We start from the raw sequence: 20,865 nt of genomic DNA on the forward strand, positions 1-20,865 counted from the left end.
AACAGTGACTGCCCTTCAAAAGTATCTCATCGGATGTAAAGCATTTTGGGACATTCTGAGGCCATGAAAGGTGTGATATCAAAGCAAATTCTTTTTTATTTACAGCTCAGCTCCTGAAGTGAATGTCAAACCCAAAATGCCCAGACTCATAAAAAAGGACAGAAACTGAGCCAAGCTGACATTTAACTCCGCATTCTTTCACATATCCCTATCCACTTTCACCTTTGACAAAGTATAAATTTCCTGAATTACAGGTGAAATTATTTGCATTTCCCAAAATCCTTTCCCCATAGTGTTTCGAGTGCTGTGAATGAATTTTAACAAATCATATTTAATTCATCTGCAAAAGCAGTTCATCCTCCAGTTGATAGGAATTAACAATTTAATGGATATTTCAAATTGAAAGACAGTGTTAGTACAAGGATGCTGATTGTAAATCAAATACTTTAATGCGATGGGCGTATTTTGCAGAGGAGTTGCAACACGAATATAATGAATGAGGAAGACACTGCATCTTAATTTAAAACCAGCAGATGAGGTCAGCCTACCCAGGATGTCCAATAGTGGTTCTTTACTAGAGGGTGATGCCAGTATTCAAGAGAACTGAGCACAGGCTAGAGTTCAGCAACGACTGCATCATATAAGTCAGTGGATTACATGGTCAATGTGATCTCTTGGACTGGAATCTTAGAATGCAAAGGTAACCCCTGGTTTCTTTTCTCTATTGCAAACTGTCTTCTTAAACCCCTCTCCCCATCCCCTCCACCCTCACCTCCAACAATAAGTGCAAGGAGCTCATGGATTTCTTTGTCACTAAGAGTTAGACCATCCGATCTGCTGCCTCTGCCACTTCCCTCCCTTTCACTAGCCCACCTGACCAAAATCCTTCTAATGCTTCCCCCTGTCCTAGCCCTGAACTCACATCTTTCTCTAGTTTCTCTCCGATCAGCCCTCATGTCCTCTGCGAGTTTATCTTGTCCATGAGACCGACCTCCTGTTTCCTTGATCCTATTACCACTAAACTGCTGACCACCCAACTTCCCCTCCTGGTCTCCATGATCGCCGATATTGTTAATGGTTCTATCTCTTCAGGTGTTGTCCCTCTCTCCTTTAAATCTGCCGTCATAACCCCTCACCTCAAAAAATCAACCCTTGACCCCACCATCCTTGCAAAGTACCATCCCATCTCCAATCTCTCTTTCCTCTCCAAAGTCCTTGAACGTGTTGTCGCCTCCCAAATCTGTTCCCATCTTTCTCGGAACTCCATGTTTGAATCTCTCCAATTAAGTTTAGCAACCCTACCATAGTACTGAAACAGCTCTTACCAAAGTCACAAATGACATCCTATGTGACAGTGACAAAGGCAAACTTCCCTCCTCATCCTTCTTGACCTGTCTTCAGCCTTTGATATGGTTGACCACACCATCCTCCTCCAACGCCTCTCCGCTGTCATCCAGCTGGGTGGGACTGCTCTCACCTGGTTCCATTCTCATCTATTTAATCAAACCCAGAGAATCACTTGCAATGGCTTCTCTTCCTGCTCCCATGCTGTTACCTCTGGTGCACCCCAAGGATCTTTTTTTAAAATTTTTTCATGGGATGTGGACATCACTGGCAAGGCCAGCATTTGTTGCCCATTACTAATTGCCTTTGACATCTGAGTGGTTTGCTAGGCCATTTCAGAGGGTAGTTAAGAGTCAACTGCATTGTTGTGGGTCTGGAGTTACATGGAGGCTAGACCAGGTAAGGACAGCAGATTTCCTTCCCTAAAGGACATTAGCGAACCAGAAGGGTTCCTTGGCCCCCTCCTATATATCGTCTACATGCTGTCCTTTGGTGACATCATCCAAAAGCATGGCATTAGTTTTCACATGTACGTTGACGACATCCAGCTCTCCCTCACCACCATTTCTCTCGACTCGTCCACTGTTGCTAAATTATCCGACTGCTTATCCGATAGCCAGTGCTGGATGAGCAGATATTTCCTCCAATTAAAGATTGGGAAGACTGAAGCCATTGTTTTTGATCCCCTCTCCAAACTCCATTCTCTAGCTACCGACTCCATTCCTCTCCCTGCCAACAGTCTGAGATTAAGCCAGTCTGCTCACATTTGACCCCGAGATGAGCTTCCGACCTTATATTTGTGGCATCATTAAGACCGCCTATTTCTACCTCTGTAACATCGCTCGACTTTGCCCGTCTCAGCTCATTTGCTGCTGAAACCCTCATTCATGCCTTTGTTACCTCTAAACTTAACTATTCCAAAACACACTCCTGGCTGGTCTCCCACATTCTACTCTTGGCCGGCAGCTCTCAGCGGGCAGGACTTCTGTCACCGGTGTCCTTGATCCTGGGGAAGGTTAGTGCCTAATTGGCATGTTATACAGCAGGCCTTCCCCAAAGGAGGCGACGCGGGGCTCTTGCTGGCACTTTTGCAGTGGCCAAGAGCCCCATCGCCTGGATAAAATCCCAGCCATGCTGTGTGCTTAGCTCTCTGGCATAAAATGGGATGGGTCAGAAGAACAGCAGTAGTCATTGCCATGTTCACACACAATCCACTTGTTTAAACCAAGGCTTCTCCTTTCCTTGGAACAGATACACTTTATTCTAAAGCCATTTGAATTCATTTTTCATTTTTTTGTAATCCATTGCATTTTCATTGCTGTTTGAGAATTTTTTTCAGAATGTCATAGAGAAACATTCATGGTCTATCACTTTCATACCTTCACTCATACATTCCAGCATTTGTGGAATCTACTTTTTGATCTGAATGATTTTAATAGCATGATTTATAGATTCATGGCTGTCTATAGTAAACAATTTATGATGCTCTGGAGGATTTTTATTTTAGGAGTTCCAAATGTTCTGAAGACCTGATGCTAGAAAATGTGATTTTTTTTCAAGCATTATCATTGTGGTTACAGAAGCAAATACAGCAGTGCATTTGTAACAAGGCCCCACAAACAACAAACTGAATTAATCTGCTTCTGGTGCTTTTTATTGAAGGATGAATATTGGCTAGGAAAACTCCCTGCTCTTCTTTGAATAGTATGCCTCCATAACCTCGTCCCCTTCCAATATTTGTAACCTCTTCCAGTCCTACAACCCTCTGAGATCTCCATGCTGCTCCAATTCTGGCCTCTTGCACATCTCCAATTTCCATCTTTCACCATTTTATTTTTATCCATTGCACCATTGGCAGTTGTGCCTTCAGCTACCTGGCCCTAGGCTCTGGAGCACAGGAACATAAGAGATAGAGGCTGGAGTAGGCTATTCGGCCCCTGCAGCCGGCCCCTGCATTCAACCAGATCATGGCTGATCTTCTACCTCAATGCCATTTTCCTACACTATCCCCATATCCCTTGATACCTTTAATATCTAGAAATCTATCAATCTCTGTCTTGAATATACTCATTGACTGAGCCTCCACAGCCCTCTGGGGTAGAGAATTACAAAGATTCAACTCCCTCTGAGTGAAAGAATTCCTCCTTATCTCCGTCCTAAATGGCCTACCTCTTATTCTAAGACTGTGTCCCCGGTTCTAGACCCCCCCCCCCAACCAGGGAAACTTCCTTCCTGCATCCACCTGTTGAGCCCTGTCAGAATTTTGTATGCCTCAATATATTCACCTCTCATTCTTCTAAACTATAGAGAATATAGGTCCAGACTCCTCAATGTCTCCTCATAGGACAATCCCGCCATCCAAGGGATCAGTCTGGTGAATCTTCGTTGCACTCCCTCTATGGCAAGTACATATTCCTTAGCTAAGGTGACCAAAACTGTATACAATACTCCAGGTGTGGTCTCACCAAGGCTTTATATAATTGCAGCAAGACTTCTTTACTCCTGTACTCAAATCATCTTGCAATAAAGGCCAACATACCATTTGTCTTCACAATTGCTCGCTGCACCTCATGTTTGCTTTCAGTGACTTATGAAAAAGGACACCCAGGTGCTTTTGGACATCAACACTTCCCAACCTCTCACCATTTAAGAAATACTCTGCATTTCTGTTTTTCTTACTAAAGTGGAGAACTTCACATATTTCCACATTATATTCCATCTGCTATGTTCTCACTTAGCCTGTCTAAATCCCCTAAAGCCTCTTTGCATCCTTCTCACAACTTACATTCCCACCTAGTTTTGTGTCATCAGCACACTTAGAAACATTACATTTGGTCCCCACATTCAAATCATTGATATAGATTGTGAATAGCTGGGGCCCAAGCACTGATCCCTGCAGTACTCCACTAGAGACAGCCTGCCAACTTGAAAATGACCCATTATTCCTACTTTCTGTTTTCCGTCTGTTACCCAATTCTCAATCCATGCCAGTATATTACCCCCAATCCCATCTGCTCTAATTTTGCACACTAACCTCCTGTGTGGGACCTTATAGAAAGCCTTCTGAAATCCAAATATATCGCATCCACTGGTTCCCCCTTATCCATTCTGCTAGTTAAATCCCCAAAATACTGTACCAAGTTTGTCAAACGTGATTTCCCTTTCATAAATCCATGTTGACTCTGCCCAATCCCACCATTATTTTCTAAGGTCCAGTTATCATATCCTATGTAATAGATTCTAGCATTTGTCCTGCTACTGATGTCAAGCTAACAGGTCTGTAGTTCTCCATTTTCTCTCTCCCTCCTTTCTTAAATAGTGGTTACACTTGCTACCTTTCAATCTGCAGGAACCGTTCCAGAATCCAGAGATTTTTGGAAGATGACCACCAGTGCATCCATTATCTCTCCAACCACTTCTTTCACACTCTGGGATGTAGATCATCAGTTCCAGGTGAATTATCAACTTTCAGTCCCATTAATTTCTACAGTGCTACTTTTCTACTAAAACTAATTTCTTTCAGTTCCTGATTATTGCTAATCTCTTGGTTCTTTAGTATTTCTGGGACGTTTTTTGTATTTTCCTCCATGAAGAGAGGCACAGCTTTAGTTCCTCTACCATTTCCTTATTCCCCATTATAAACTCTCCTGTCTCTACCTCTCGTGAGCCCACATTTATTAGTTAGTTAGTTAGAGATACAGCACTGAAACAGGCCCTTCGGCCCACCGAGTCTGTGCCGACCATCAACCACCCATTTATACTAATCCTACACTAATTCCATATTCCTACCACATCCCCACCTGTCCCTATATTTCCCTACCATCTACCTATACTAGGGGCAATTTATAATGGCCAATTTACCTATCAACCCGCAAGTCTTTTGGCATGTGGGAGGAAACCGGAGCACCCGGAGGAAACCCACGCAGACACAGGGAGAACTTGCAAACTCCACACAGGCAGTACCCAGAATTGAACTCGGGTCGCTAGAGCTGTGAGGCTGCGGTGCTGACCACTGCGCCACTGTGCCGCCCATAAAAGCATAGAAAATAGAAGCAGGAGTAGGCCTTTTGGCCCTTCGGGTCTGCTCCACCATTCAAAGAAGATCATGGCTGATCGTCTAATTCAGTTCCCCTGATCCCGCTTTCTCCCCCTATCCCTTGATCCCTTTGACATTAAGAAATATATCTATCTCCTTCTTGACTATTTTTAATTATTTGGCCTCCACTGCCTTCTGCAGTAGAGAATTCCACAAGTTCACCACCCTCTGAGCGGAGACATTTCTCCTCATCTTGGTTCTAAATGGCATACCCTGTATTCTGAGCATGTGAACTCTGGGTCTGGAGTCCCCAGCCATCGGGAACATCCTCCCTGCATCTAGCCTGTCTAGTTCTGTTCGAATTTTATAGGTTTCTATGAGATCCCCTCTCATTCTTCTAAACTCTAGTGAATATCAGCCTAGTCAACCCAATCTCTCCTCATACCTCAATCCTGCCATCCTAGAAATCAGCCGAGTAAATCCTCTTTGAACTCCCTCTATGGCAAGAATATCCTTCCTCAGATAAGGAGACCAAAACTACACACAATACTCCAGATGTGGTCTCACCAAGGCCCTGTATAACTGCAGTAAGACATCCTTGCTCCTGTACTCAAATCCTCTTGCAATGAAGGCCAACATACCATTCACCTTCCTAATTGCTTGCTGCACCTGAATGCTTGCTTTCAGTGACTGGTGTACAAGGACACCCAGGTCTCGTTGCATCTCTCCCTTTCCCAATCTATCACCATTCAGATAATAAATCTGCCTTTCTGCTTTTACAACCAAAGTGGATAACCTCACATTTATCCACCTTACACTGCACCTGCCATGCATTTGCCCACTCACCCAAGAGGTCCAAATCACATTGGAGCCTCTTTGCATCCTCCCCGCAGCTCACTTTCCCCCCCAGCTTTGTGTCATCTGCAAACTTGGAAATGTTACATTTAGTTCCCTCACCCAAGTCATTAAAATATATTGTGAATAGCTGGGACCCAAGCACTGATCCCTGTGGTACCCCACTAGTCACTGCCTGCTACCCGGAAAAAGACCCGTTTATTCCCACTTTCTGTTTCCTGTCTGTCAACCAATTCTCAATCCATGCCAGTATATTACCCCCAATCCCATGTGCTTTAATTTTGCACATTAACCTCTTATGTGGGACCTTATCAAAAGCCTTCTGAAAATCCAAATGCACAACATCTAGTGGTTCTCCCTTATCTATTCTACTGGTTACATCCTCAAACTCCAGTAGATTTATTAAGCATGATTTCCCTTTCATAAACCCATGCTGACTTTGTCCAATCCCGTTTATGCTTTCCAGGTGTTCTGCTATCACATCCTTTATAATAGACTCTAGCATTTTCACCACTACTGATGTCAGGCTAACGGGTCTGTAATAGTGGGGTTACATATACCACCCTCCAATCAGTAGGAACTGCTCCAGAGGCGATAGAATTTTGGAAGATGATCACCAATGCATCCATTATTTCCAGGGCCACTTCCTTTAGTATTCTGGGATGTAGATTATCAGGCCCTGGGGATTTGTCAGCCTTTAACCCCATTAATTTCCTGAGCACTATTTTTACTAATACAGATTTCCTTCAGTTCCTCCCTATCATTAGGCCCTTGGTTCACTAACATTTCTGGGAGGTTATTTGTGTCCTCCTTTGTGAGAGATCTTTGCTCATCATTTCCTTTTTACATACCTATAGAAGGTTTTACAGTCCATTTTTATGTTTCTCGCTCGTTTACTTTCATATTCTATTTTCTCTCTATCAGTTTTTGGTCCTCCTTTGCTGAATTATAAAATGCTCCCAATTCTCAGGCTTACTATATTTTTGGCAACGTTATAAGCCTCTTCCTTTGATCAAGTGCAATCTTTAACTTTTCTTGGCCATGGTTGCATCACCTTTCCTGTTGGGTTTTTGTGCCTCAAAGGAAAGTATATTTGTTGCAAACCATGTGTCAATACTTTAAATGTGAGCCATTACCTGTCCACCATCATGCGTTTTAATGTAGTTTCCCAATCTACCACAGCCAATTTGCCCCGAATACCTTTAAAATTTCCTTTGTTTAGATTTAAGACCCTAGTTTCAGATTGTACTGTATCACTTTCAAACTTAATGCAAAATTCTATCATATTATGGTGACTCTTCCCCAGAGGCTTCTTTTTAATTAGATTCTTAATTAGCTCTTTCTCATTGCACAGTACCAGATCTAAAATAGCCTGTTGTCTAGTTGGTTCCTCAATATACTATTCTAGCAAACCATCTCATATACATTCAAGGAATTTGTCCTCCACAGCATTAGTGCTAATTAGGTTTACCCAGTCTGTATGTAGATTGAAATCCCCCATGAATACTGTATTATCCTGCTGCACGTACCACTAATTTCCTGATTTATACCATGCCCTACATTACCACTACTGTTGCTGGTGGCCTATAATGTTTAATAAAAGCAAAATACTGCAGATGCTAGAAATCTGAAATAAAAAATACTTAGCAGGTCTGGCAGCATCTGTGGAGAGAGAAACAGAGTTAATGTTTCAGGTCTGTGACCTTTCATCAGAACTATATTAGTGCCTGAATGAGGGACCCGGCATCAGGAAGTGGGGATGCCCACTGAGACCCAATCCCCTGCTCTTGCTAGTGACACCCCTGCTCCATCCTCCCCTGTGACACCCCCCCCCCCCACACCCTGAGAGACCTCTCCCTCCTTGACCTGCCTGTTGTCTGTGTCCTGCAGTGCTCCTGAGGCTCGGATAGTTGCTCCTCCGGCAGCAGCCTCCACAGTGGCACTGCTCATTGGAAGAGCTGCCGTCCTCTGATTGGCTGGCAGCTGTCCAAGGATGGGACTTCTGGTGACATCTGTGGATGACTGCCACTGTCCACTTAAGTGTCTGATTGGTACTAGATTTGGTGGGCCTTCCAGAGAAGAGGCAATGCGAGTGTTCTTGGCCTTGCTTTTTCCAGACATCGAGACCCCCATTACCAGCATAAATTCCCAGCCTACATCTTGCTCTTCCGATCTAAGATCCTATCTCACTAATGTACTGATCTCATCCTTCATTGACAGCACTACCCCATCTCCTTTTTCTTTTTGCCTATCCTTCGTAAATGCAGAATACCCTTGGACATTCCGTTTCCAGCCTTGGTCCCCCTATAGTCACGTCTCTGTAATGGCAATTAGATCATACCTTGTTATTTCCATTTGTGCTGAAAATTCATCTACCTTGTTACGAATGCTATGTGCAATCAGATAGAGAGCCTTTAATTCTGACTTTTTATTATTTTCACAACCTGTAGCCTTATCTGCTGACCCACTCGTAGGGTTGTACGGTCTGGTCCTTCCTGCCACACTCAGATTATCAATTCAATTATTGCTACTTTGCTCTCTTGCCTTGTCTTCTCTCTTTAATTTATTATATCTTCTCTCACTTGATCTCTCGCCCCCAATATTTAGTTTAAAGCCCTCTCTACCACCCTAGTTATATGAATCGCTAGAACACTGGTCCCAGCGCAGTTCAGGTACAGCTCCACTTTCCCCAGTACTGGTGCCAGTGCCCCATGAAATCCATTTCACCCACACCAATCTTTGAGCCATGCATTTAACGCTCTAATCTTATTTACCCGACACCAATTTGCTCGTGGCTCAGGTAATAATCCTAAGATTATTCTCTTTGAGTTTCTGCTTTTTAATTTACCCCCTAGCTGCTCATACTCTCTAAGCAGGACCTCTTTCCTAGCCTTATCTATGTCATTGGTACCTACATGGACCACGACAACTGGATCCTCCCCCTCCCACTGCAAGTTCCTCTACAGCCCTGTGCAGATGTCCCAAGCCCTGCACAGGCTGCCCTGGGCAGGCAACACAACCTTTTGAACTCTCGCTCTCAGCTGCAGAGAACTGTGTCTTCCCCCTAACTATAATATCTCCAACTATCACAACATTTCTATTAACTCCCCCAGCTTGTATGGCTTCTTGTACCACAGTGCCATGGTCAGTTCACTCATCCACCTTGTAGTCCCTGCTTTCATTTATTCAAGCTGAAAGAACCGCAAACCTGTTGGACAATTGCAAGAACTGAGGCTCCTCCACTTCTACCTTCTTTATCCCATTAGCTGGCTCACTCACAGGCACATCCTCCTGTCCCTAACTATGGACCAAATCAGGTGACCCTATCTCTGTTAAACCCCTGCCCACTGGTCTCTCTCTTTCTCTCTCCTTCCTGCTGATCTGTTAAACTCTCTGCTGGTCTTGCACTCTCTCACTCTTTCCCGCTACTCTGTAACACTCCCTACTGGTCTCTCCCTCTGTCTCTCCTTCCCGCTGCTCTGTTAAACTCCCTGCTGGCCTCTCTCTCTCTGTATCTTGCTCCTTCCCGCAGCTCTGTTAAATTCCCTGCTGGTCTCTCTCTTGCACTGGCGCTACTCTGTTAAACTTCCCACTAAATTCCCTCCCTAAATCTCTCTGCCTCTTTCTCTTCCATTTTTTCACCTAAAACCTACATCTGATAGGTAAATTGGCCATTATAAATGGCCCCAAGTATAGGTAGGTGGTAGAGGAATATAGGGACAGGTGAGGATGTGGAAGGAATATGGGATTAGTGTAGGATTAGTATAAATGGGTGGTTGATGGTCGGCACAGACTCGGTGGGCCGAAGGGCCTGTTTCAGTGCTGTATCTCTAAATCAAATCAAATGACCAAGCTTTTGATCATCTTTCCTAATATCTCCTTACGTGGCACTGTGTCACATTTTGTCTGCTAGGCACTCCTATGAAGTGCCTTGGGATATTTTACTACATTAAAGTCACCATATAAATGCAAGTTGTTGTTGTGCCATCGGACATTTTGCTTTACCTGGACAGGCAGACAGAGGTTTGCTTTAATATCTCAGCTGAAAGTCAGCAGCGCAGCACTCTCAGTACTGTTTTGAAGTGTCAGCCTAGATTATGTGCTCAAGTCCAGTTAGCAATGTTTTGTTTTGTTTCTTCACATCTGTAGTGGAGAATATGTCTACCAGCATTATATTAGACTCTGTCAATGATCATTTAAGGAGTGGAGCAGCCATAGGGAGTAGAACATGTGGTTTTGCCTGTCTTTTTGTGGGATATGTTGAACATTCCTTGTTCCAGTCCTACTCAGGCCCCCTCCCCCAACTCTTTTTCCAGTACATTGATCACTTATCGGTGCCGTTTCCTGCTCCTGCCCCGAACTGGAAAACTTTATCAACTTTGCTTCTAATTTCCACCCTTCTCTCACCTTTACCTGGTCGATCTCCAACATTTCCCTTCCTTTCCTCGACTTCTCTGTCTCCATCTCTGGGGATAGGCTGTCTAATAATATTCATTATAAGCCCACCGACTCCCACAACACTACACTTCTTCACACCCTGCCTCCTGTAAGGACTCCATTCCATTCTCCCAGTTTCTCCATCTCTGACGCATCTGCCCTGATGATGCTACCTTCCACGACAATGCTTCTGAGATGACCTCCTTTTTCCTCAACCGAGGATTCCCCCCCCACTGTGGTTGACAGGGCCCTCAACCGTGTCCGGCCCATTTTCCGCACCTCTACCCTCACCCCTTCCCCTCCCTCCCAGAACCACAACAGGGTTCCCCTTGTCCTCACTTTCCACCCTATCAGCCTCCATATGCAAAGGATCATCCTCCGCCATTTCCACCACCTCCAGCGTGATGCCACTACCAAACGCATCTTCCCCTCCCTTCCCCTGTCAGCATTCCGAAGGGATCGTTCCCTCTGTGACACCCTGGTCCAGTCCTCCATTACCCCTGCCACCTCATCCCCTTCCCACAGCACCTTACCCTGCAAGTGCAGGAGGTGTAATACCTGCCCATTTACCTCCTCTCTCCTCACTATCCCAGGCCCCAAACACTCCTTTCAGGTGAAGCAGCGATTTACTTGTACTTCTTTCAATGTAGTATACTGTATTCGCTGCTCACAATGTGGTCTCCTCTACATTGGGGTGACCAAACACAGACTGAGTGACCGCTTTGTGGAACACCTCCGCTCAGTCCGCAGGCATGACCCCGAACTTCCAGTTGCTGGCCAGTTCAACACAACCCCCTGCTCTCATGCCCACATCTCTGTCCTGGGTTTGCTGCAGTGTTCCAGTGAACATCAACGCAAGCTCAAGGAACAGCATCTCATTTACCGATTAGGCACACTACAGCCTACCGGACTGAACATTGAGTTCAATAATTTCAGAGCATGACGGGCCCCCATTTTAATTTCATCTTTCGTTCTTTTTTCTTTTTTCTTCTTTTATTTTTTGTGTTTATTTTAGTTCAGTTTGTTCAGTTTGTTTCCACTGTGTCTACCCACTGTTTTTTTTTTCATGTTTTTGCTTATGGCTGTTCATTAGTTTTCAGTCCAGTAACATCCTATCTGTACTACTGCTTTGTCTTTCAGTACACCATTAACATATTGTTTGCCTTTGCTCCATGACCTTCTGGTCAGCTATTCTAAATAGCTGGGTAAGTATCTAAGGTAAGAAAGGTCTACAGTTTATTTAATATATCGTAAGTAGTGTTTTTTAGGGAGTTCTGCAGTAATGAGGACCAGGAAAGAAGGGCCCCAGAGTAACTGATATTATTTGACATTAAGATCTTCCAAAAGGTTAACTTAAAGGGTTAAGTCATAGCAGGAGAGTTCAAAGCCATGGTGTGCTCCTCGTGCTCCATGTCAGAAGCCGGGAACAATTCCAGTGCCTGGAACCAGCATGTGTGCAGGAAGTGTCTCCAGCTGCAGTTCCTGGAAGCCCGGGTTTCGGAGCTGGAGCAGCAGCTGGGGACACGAGGTGGAGAGTATTGTGGATAGCACATATAGAGAGGTGGTCACACCACAGGCTCAGACACCACAGGTAGGAAGGGAATGGGTGACCACCAGGCAGAGCAAGAGGACTAGGCAGTATACTGCTTTGGATACTGTTGGGGGGGAATAGCCTCTCAGGGGAAAGCAGCAACAGCCCAATTCATTGCACCACAGTTGGCTCTGCTGCACAGGGGAGGGGTAAAATGTATGGGAATGCAATAGTTATAGGGGATTCAATTGTAAGTGGAATAGATAGGTGTATCTGTGGCTGCAAAAGGGACTCCAGGATGGTATGTTGCCTCCCTGGTGCTCGGGTCAAGGATGTCTCAGAGCGGTTACAGGACTTTCTGAAGGGGTAGGGTGAACAGCCAGTGGTCGTGGTACACATTGGTACAAATGACACAGGTAAAAAAAAGGATGAGGTCCTAAAAGCAGAATATAGGGAGTAAGTTGAAAAGTAGGACCTCAAAGGTAGTGATCTCAGGATTACTACCAGTGCAACGTGCTAGTCAGAGTAGAAATAGCAGGATATATCGGATGAATACGTGGCTGAAGAGATGGTATGAGGGGGAGGGTTTTAGATTCCTGGGACATTGGGACCGGTTCTAGGGGAGGTGGGACCAGAACAAACTGGACGGGTTACACCCGGGCAGGACCGGGACTAATGTCCTTGGGGGAGTATTTGCTAGAGTGGTTGGGGAGGGTTTAAACTAAAATGGCAGGGGGATGGGAACCTTTGCAAGGAGTCAGAGGAGAGGGGATCAAAGACAAGAACAAAAGACAGTATGGGGAATAAGAAAAGTGATAGGCAGAGAAATCAAGGGCCAGAATCAAACAGGGCCACAGTGAAAAATAGTGGGAAGGGGACAAGTAATGTAATAAAGACAAGCCTTAAGCCTTTGTGCCTTAACGCGTGGAGCATTCGCAATAAAGTGGATGAATTAATCGCGCAAATAGATGTAAACGGGTATGATATAGTCGGGATTACGGAGACATGACCACAAGGTGACCAGGGATGGGAAATGAACATCCAGGGATATTCAGTATTTAGGAAGGACAGACAAAAAGCAAAAGGCGGTGGAGTTGCATTGCTGGTTAGAGGAAATTAACGCAATAGTGAGGAAAGATATTAGTGCTGACGATGTGGAATCCGTATGGGTAGGGCTGAGAAACACTAAGGGGCAAAAAACGTTAGTGGGGGTTGAAGATAGACCCCCAAACTGTAGTGGTGATGTTGGGAATTGCATTAAGCAGGAAATTAGAGACACATACGATAAAGGAACATCTGCAATTATGGGTGATTTAATCTGCATATAGATTGGGCAAATCAAATTAGTCACAATACCATAGGGAAGGAATTCTTGGAGTATAGACGGGATGGTTTTCTGGACCAATACACTGAGGAACCAACTAGAGAATAGGCCATCCTAGACTGGGTATTGTGTAATGAGAGAGGAATAATTGACAATCAAGTGGTGCGAGACCCCTTGGGGATGAGCGACCATAATATGATAGAATTCTTCATCAAGCTGGAGAGTGACGTAGTTGATGTTGAGACTAGGGTCCTGAATCTTCGTAAAGGAAACTACGAAGGTATGAGGCGCGAGTTGGCTATGACGGATTGGGAAACGTTACTTAAGGGGAAGACGGTGGATCGGCAATGGCAAACATTTAAAGAGCGCATGGATGACCTGCAACAATTGTTTATCCCTGTCTGGCGCAAAAGTGAAACGGGAAAGGTAGCCAAACCATGGTTTACAAGGGAAATTAGAGGTAGCATTAGATCCAAGGAAGAGGCATATAAATTTGCCAGGGAAAACAACAGACCTGAGGATTGGGAGCAGTTTAGAATTCAGCAAAGTAGGACCAAGGGATTGATTAAGAAGGGGAAAATAGAGTATGAGAGCAAGCTAGCAGGTAACATAAAAATGGACTGTAAAAGTTTCTATAGGTATGTGAGGAGAAAAAGATTGGTGAAGACAAATATTGGCCCCTTACAGTCAGAAATAGGGGAGTTTATTACGGAGAATAAAGAAATGGCTGACCAACTAAATGCATACTTTGGTTCTGTCTTCAAAAAGGAGGACACAAATATCACACCAGAAATGTTGGGGAACACAGGGCTTAGTGAGATAGAGGAACTGAAGGAAATGGTGTTGGGGAATGCAACCCAGAGTACTTAAAGAAGTGGCCCTCGAAATAGTGGATGCATTGGTGGTCATCTTCCAAGATTCTATAGACTCTGGAACAGTTCCGACAGATTGGAGGGTAGCTAATGTAACCCCACTATTTAAAAAGGGAGGTAGAGACAAAGCAGGGAATTATAGACCAGTCAGCCTGACGTCGGTAGTGGCGAAAATTCTGGAGTCCATTATCAAAGATTTTATAGCAGAGCACTTAGAGAATAGTGGTAGAATCGGGCAGAGTCAGCATGGATTTACGAAAGGGAAATCAGGCTTGACAAATCTACTAGAATTCTTTGAGGATGTAACTAGTAGAGTTGATGAGGGGGAGCCAGTGGATGTGGTTTATTTGGACTTTCAGTAGGCTTTCGACAAAGTCCCACATAAGAAATTAGCGTGTAAAATTAAAGTGCATGGGATTGGGGGTAGCGTATTGTGATGGATAGAACATTGATTGGCAGACAGGAAACAAAGAGTAGGGATAAATGGGTCTTTTTATGAATGGCAGGCAGGGACTAGTGGGGTACCGCAGGGATCAGTGCTAGGACCCCAACTATTCACAATATATATTCATGATTTAGATGAGGGAACTAAATGTAATATCTCCAAATTTGCAGATGACACAAAACTGGGTGGGAGACTGAGTTGTGAGGAGGATGTAGAGAGGCTTCAGGGTGATTTGGACAAGTTGAGTGAGTGGGCTAATGCATGGCAGATGCAGTATAATGTGGATAAATGTGAAGTTATCCACTTTGGTAGCAAAAACAGGAAGGCAGGTTATTATCTGAATCCATAAAAACTGAGAGAGGGGAATATGCAGCCAGACCTGGGTGCTCTCGTACACCAGTCGCTGAAGGTAAGCATACAGGTACAACAGGTGGTAAAAAAGGCAAATGGTATGTTGGCCTTCATAGCGAGAGGACTCGAGTACAGGAGCAGGGATGTCTTGCTGCAATTATACAGGGCCTTGGTGAGGCCACACCTGGAATATTGTGTGCAGTTTTGGTCTCCTTATCTGAGGAAGGATGTTCTTGCTGTAGAGGGAGTACAGCGAAGGTTTACCAGACTGATTCCTGGGATGGTGGGACTGACGTATGAGGAGTGATTGAGTCGGTTAGGATTATATTCGCTGGAGTTCAGAAGAGTGAGGGGGGATCTCTTAGAAACCTATAAAATTCTAACAGGACTTGACAGGATAGATTCAGGAAGGATGTTCCCGATGGTGGGGGAGTCCCGAACCAGGGGTCATAGTCTCAGGATACGGGGTAAACCTTTCAGGACTGAGATGAGGAGAAATTTCTTCACCCAGAGAGTGGTGAGCCTGTGGAATTCACTACCACAGAAAGCAGTTGAGGCCAAAACATTGTATGTTTTCAAGAAGGAGTTAGATATAGCTCTTTGGTCTAAAGGGATCAAAGGGTATGGGGCGAAAGCAGGAACAGGTTACTGAGTTGGATGATCAGCCATGATCATAATGAATGGCAGAGCAGGTTCGTCGGGCCAAATGGCCTACTCTTCCTATTTTCTATGTTTCTATGTTTCTATATTCTGTGACATAGTCCGATCAATACCGTCTCTTTTGTTATCTCTTGCCCTACCCCTGCTTACTTGCTTAAAATCTTTTACATTTCTAATATCTGCCCGTTCTGAAGAAGGGTCATTGACCTGAAATGTTAACTCTGCTTCTCTCTCCACAGATGCTGCCAGACCTGCTGAGTATTTCCAGCACTTTCTGGTTTTATTTCAGATTTCCAGCATCTGCAGTATTTTGATTTTCTTGTATTGGTTTTAGGGATGATAGATTCTATCTCAAATGTACTGGAATTCACAGCGCAGAAGCAGGCCACTTGGCTCAACTGGTCTGTGCTGGTGTTTATGCCCCACATGAGCCTCCTCTCACCCGATCAACATAACTTTCAATTCCTTTCTCCCTCATGTACATATCGAGCTTCCCCTTAAATGCATCTATGCTAGTTACCTCAACTGCTCCATGTGATAGCAAGTTCTATATTCTAACCACTCTTTGAATGAAGGTATTCATCCTGAATTCCCTGTTGGATTTATTAGTGACTAATGATAGATGAGAGATATGTTAGTGGATGAAAGGTTTCCAAATAACACAGTCCTCATTGGATTTCTGGAAGGCAGCTGACGAAGTTCCCCAGGTGAGGCTGCTGAATAAAGTTATGGTTATTGGGATACGAATGTACGAACATACGAATTAGGAGCAGAAGTAGGCAATTCGGCCCCTCTAGCCTGCTCTGCCATTCAATAAGATCATGGCTGATCTGTCTCAAATTCCACAATCCCATCTACCCCCGGTAACCTTTGATTCCCTTGCCTAACAAGAATCTATCTACTCCCACCTTAGAAATATTCAATGACCCCGCCTCCGCCAACTTCTGAGGCAGAGTTACAAAGTTGCCCAACCTCTGAGAGAAAAAATTCTCCTCATCTCTGACCTAAAAGGGTGACCCCTAATTTTAGAACAGTGCCCCCTAGTTCTGGACTCCCCCACAAGAGGAAACATCCTTTCCACATTCACCTTGTCATGACCGTTCAGGATCTGATATACTTCAATCAAGTCTCCCCTCACTCTTCTAAACTCCAGTGAATACAAGCCCAGTCTGTCCAACCTTTCTGCATAAGACAACGCGCTCATTCTGCTATCAATCTAGAAAACCTCCTCTGAACCGCCTCCAACACATTCACTTCCTTCCTTACATAAGGAGACTAAAACTGCACACAGTTTTCAAGATGTGGTGTCACCAATGCCCTGTATAACTGAAGCATAACATCCTTACTTTTATTTTTTATTCCTCTCGTAATAAAGGATAGCATTCCATTAGCCTTCTTTATTGCTTGCTGTATCTGCATACTAACATTTTGTGACTCATGCACTAGAACACCTAGATTCTTCTGCACCTCAGAGTTCTGCAGTCGTTCTCCATTTAAGTAATACTCTGCTTTTTTATTCTTCCTGCCAAAGCGAACAACTTCACATTTTCCCACATTATATTCCATCTGCCAGATTTTTGCCCACTCACTCAACTTATCTATATCGGTCTGCAAGCTCCTTATGTCCTCTTTCCTACCTATCTTTGTGTTATCTGCAAATTTAGCTACCATGCCATCGCTCCCCTAACCTAAGTCATTAATATAAATTGTAAAAAGTTCAGGCCCCAGCAGAGAATCCTGAAGGACTCTGCTCGTTACATCCTGCCAATCAGAAAAGGATACATTTATTCATACTCTCTGTTTTCTGCCAACAGCCAATCTTCTATCCATGCTAATATGTTACCCGCTACGCCATGAGCTCCTACTTTGCGCAGTAACCTTTTATGTGGTAACTTGTCAAATGCCTTCTGGAAATCCAAGTACAGTATGTCAACGGGCTCCCCTTTATCCATGGCACATGTTACACCTTCAAAAGAACTCCAATGAATTGGTTAAACACGATCTCTCTTTCACATAGCCATGCTGACTCTTCCCGAATACGTTGAGTGTTTTCTAAGTGCCCAGCTAAAGCCTCCTTAATGATTGAGTCTAACACCTTCCTCACGAAAGACGTCAAGCTAACTGGCCTATACTTACCTGTTTTCTGCCTCTCCCATTTCTTGTATAGAGGGATTATATTTGCTATTTTCCAGTCTGATGGAACCTTTCCAGAATCTAGCGAATTTTGAAAAATTAACACCAATGCATCTATTACCTCATTAGCCACCTCTTTGAAGATCCTAGGATGAAGTCCACCAGGACCCGGGGACTTGTCAGCCCACAGCTCCATCAATTTGCTCAGTACCGCTTCCCTGGTGATTGTAATTTCACCAAGTTCCTCTCTTTCTTCCACCTCCTGATTTACAGCTAATTCCAGAATGTTTTTTGTATCCTCTATAGTGAAGACCGAAGCAAAATATTTGTTCATTTGATCCACCATTTCCTTATTATCTACTATATACTCCCCATTCTCACTCTCTAGAGGACCAACACTCACTTTACATACTCTTTGCCTTTTTAAATACCTGTAGAAACTCTTGCTATCCGTTTTTACATTTCTAGTTAGCTTCCTCTCATACCCTAATTTCTTTCTCCTGATTAACCTTTTAGTCATTCTCTGCCATTCTTTATAGTCTGATCAATCATCTGACCTGCCACTCATCTTTGCGCAATTATATGCTTTTTCCATAAGTTTGATGCTTTCCTTAACTTCTTTAGTTAACCATGGATGGTGGGTCCTCCCCTTCGAATTTTTCTTTATGGTAGGAATATACTTATCCTGAGTATTCTGAAATATCCCCTTGCTTTTCTATTGATCTATCTCCTAGCCTAGTAACCCAGTTCACTTCAGCTAGCTCAGCCTCCAAGCCCACATAGTTGCCCTTACTTACATTTAAAATACTAGTCTTAGACTGACTCTTCTCTCTTTCAAACTGGATGTATAATTCAATCATATGTGGTCGCTGCTACCTAGAGGAGCCTTTACTCTGAGGTTATTAATTAATCCTATTACATTACACAATGCCAAGTCAAATATAACCTGCTCTCTGGTTGGTTCCAGAACGTGCTGCTCTAAGAAACTATCTTGAAAGCATTCTATGAACAGAATCCAGGTTATCTGGATGGATTGAAAATTGGCTTTGCTTCAGACAGGGTAACCTATGGCATTCTACAGCGAGCTGTTCTGTTAATATTACTTTATAATGATATTAGTGGAACAGCATTATAAAATTCACTGGGAAGGCAGTTAGTAGAGAGGAGATTGATGATATTCAGAGGGATTTAGACTAATTAAGCAGATGAGATGTGCAATAACAAAGGATTTTATTGCAGAAGAAATGCATATAGGAACTGACAACAGTAAATATGTATATAACATGGAAGAGTTTCCTTTACCCAGAATGAAAAGGATTTGGTTTGATCATCAATCAAAGTGTAAAAAGGTATCTACCCATTTATGAAGTAGTTATCTATCAGGCCTTTGAGGAGGCTGTATCATGAAGAATGATTCAGGCAATCGATTATATTTATATTTACCAGGTTTTTAGAACAAGATCAAATGTTACATAACTTGTACAGAACTCAAAATTCAGAAGCATTGAGCAAGATTAGAGATTTTTCACCACAAGATATGCAACCAATTACGAAAAAAGCAATGTTCATTCGGGCTTAATTGACATCTTTAAAGGAATAAATTGTATTTATGCAGCACCTTCATGACCACAAGACCTCTCAAAATGCTACTCAGTCAGCCAATGAGGTACCTTTGAATTACCATCAAAGGTAATTGGTGGAAATTTTAACGGAATTGTCTGGACAGAATTGGTTGGAGTTCCCGCCCAGTGATTTCAATTGAGAGTATAGTTGGCTGAGTTAAAAACCAGAATTGCACCCGATCAATTTCCTGAAGAAGGGGAGAGAGGAGGGGGGCAGTAGAGGACCTGGGCCAGAGACATAAGAAATAGCAGCAGGAGTAAAGCATACTGCCCGTTGACTGCTCTGCCTTTCAATACGATCATGTCTGATCTTCTGCCTCAACTCCACTTTCCTGCCCATTCCCCATGTCCATTGATTCCCTGAGAAACCAAAAGTCTGTCTATCTCAGCCTTTAAATATACTCAACAACGGAGCTTCCACAACCCTTTGAGTGAAGAATTCCAAAGATTGACAATCCTCTGAGTGAAGAAGTTTCTCCTCATCTCAGTCCTAAATAATCGACCCCTCATCCTGAGACTGTGCCCCTGTGTTCTAGGTTCCCCAGCCAATGGGAACAACCTATCAAGACAAAACTGCATGTGCTGCATGGGCTTCAGTGAAAGAAGTGAGCATGGTGCGAGGGCACAGCAACTGAGATCACTGGCTTTGTGGACTTCAGAGACCAGTGCAGAAAACTAGTGTTAAAGAAGTTGCAGAAATCAAGAAATACATAAAGGTAAGTTCTTTGTGCTTGGTCACCCCGTGTAGACTGCTGGAATCAAGGGACCACAAAGAGAATTTTTGTAGGAGGACTCCCTATTTATTCCAACTCAGGAAATTCTACTCGGAGATTGCTGGTGCAAAAGACCATGGTCCACCAAGCTCGTCCTTTACCATCCTGGTAGTCACATGGTACACGATAATCAGCTTGAAGAGGCGGTGGCGTACTGGTATTGTCATTGGACTAGTAACCTGGCTATGGGTCCATCAGCAGCAGCAGAATTGTACTCAACCACAATCTGTAACCTCATGGCCCGGCATATCCCCCACTCTACCATTACCATCAATCCAGCAGACCAACCCTGGTTCAATGAACAGTGCAGGAGGGCATGCCAGAAGAAGCACCAGGCAAACCTCAAAATGAGGTGTCAACCTGGTGAAGCTACAACCCAGGACTACTTGCATGCTAAACTGCGTAAGCAGCATGCGACAGACAGAGATAAGCGATTCCATAACCAACGGATCAGATCTAAGCTCTGCAGTCCTGCCACATCC

This window comes from Heterodontus francisci, chromosome 3, assembly GCF_036365525.1.
Source record: "Heterodontus francisci isolate sHetFra1 chromosome 3, sHetFra1.hap1, whole genome shotgun sequence".
Taxonomy (NCBI): domain Eukaryota; kingdom Metazoa; phylum Chordata; class Chondrichthyes; order Heterodontiformes; family Heterodontidae; genus Heterodontus; species Heterodontus francisci.